The sequence below is a fragment of the Austrofundulus limnaeus genome, unplaced genomic scaffold (genome assembly GCF_001266775.1).
Source record: "Austrofundulus limnaeus strain Quisiro unplaced genomic scaffold, Austrofundulus_limnaeus-1.0 Scaffold109, whole genome shotgun sequence".
Classification (NCBI taxonomy): Eukaryota; Metazoa; Chordata; class Actinopteri; order Cyprinodontiformes; family Rivulidae; genus Austrofundulus; species Austrofundulus limnaeus.
In genome coordinates, this window is record NW_013952511.1 from 295,188 (window position 1) to 296,352 (window position 1,165).

Consider the following 1,165-nt stretch of genomic DNA (forward strand, 5'->3'; position numbering starts at 1 on the left):
ACATTATAACATGATATAAAACTCAAAAACGTTGATTTTACATGATATTGCCCCATTAAGAAAATAGTGAAAAAAAAACTGTAAATGTGATATATATGTCATTTTGACAAATATTTATCAAAAAACCAAAAATATTAAGATCACATAATGAATTGTTATAAGCTTGGACATCACTGCTGCTGAGACACAATAATCATTTCAACCCAAAGAACTGCTGAAGAATTTCACCCCCCACGCTCCCTCAGACGCACCCCTCTGAAGTGACACCCCATCCCTTCAAGTGACCCCCTTCCTTCCTGACCTATGCTGCCACCATCCACAGGAATATCTCACCAAACCCTCCTAACAAAACCCACTCCCTCCTTTAAACCTGCGGAGTAACTCAGCTGCAGATTGAACTTTTAGAAAGATGTCACATAAAAGCCTGAAACGTGAATTGTGAATCTGTCATGGCAGCTGTGGTATCTGTGGTATTTCTGCCTTCTGTTAACCCCACGGCCTCACAGACTTTACCAGGCAGCCAAAAATAAACACGAGCCATCCGCACTCATGCTGAAGCTGTGACACAGCATTTACGAGCTACTCAAACGTCTCAAGGAAATGCTTCTTAGTAAGAACTCATATCACCCGCTGCCCTTTATGCTAGAGGTTTAGGTCATCTTGTTGCCATTTTGGTCAGTCCTTGAAAATAAACATTATGTGATACCTCATGCAATATCCTGAGTCTGTGTTACCAATGACTCTCAGCTACCACCACAGCAAATTTCAGCTCATTATCTGTACAACTGACTGGATTGTAGCCATTTTTGTGTTGGCTAATGTTGATTACATGTGGTGTTTGTTTTGAATTGGATTGACTCCAGAAGTACAGAACATGTACTTCCCATGATCATTTCCTGAAAGCTTCATTAAAATCTGTCCAGTGAATCCTGAGAAATTTTGCTAACAGACAAATAGGGTTGTCCTCGTTTCCTCTACCATCAGTTGACTGTGGCGGCCATCTTGAGTTTGGTTGACTCCAAAGGTTAATTAGTTGTTGTTGTGTATGCAGTTATTACTCTTTGAGAGTTTCATTAAAATCTGTCCAGTGTTTCGCAGGATATTTTGCTAACACACACACACACACACACACACACACACACACACACACACACACACACACACA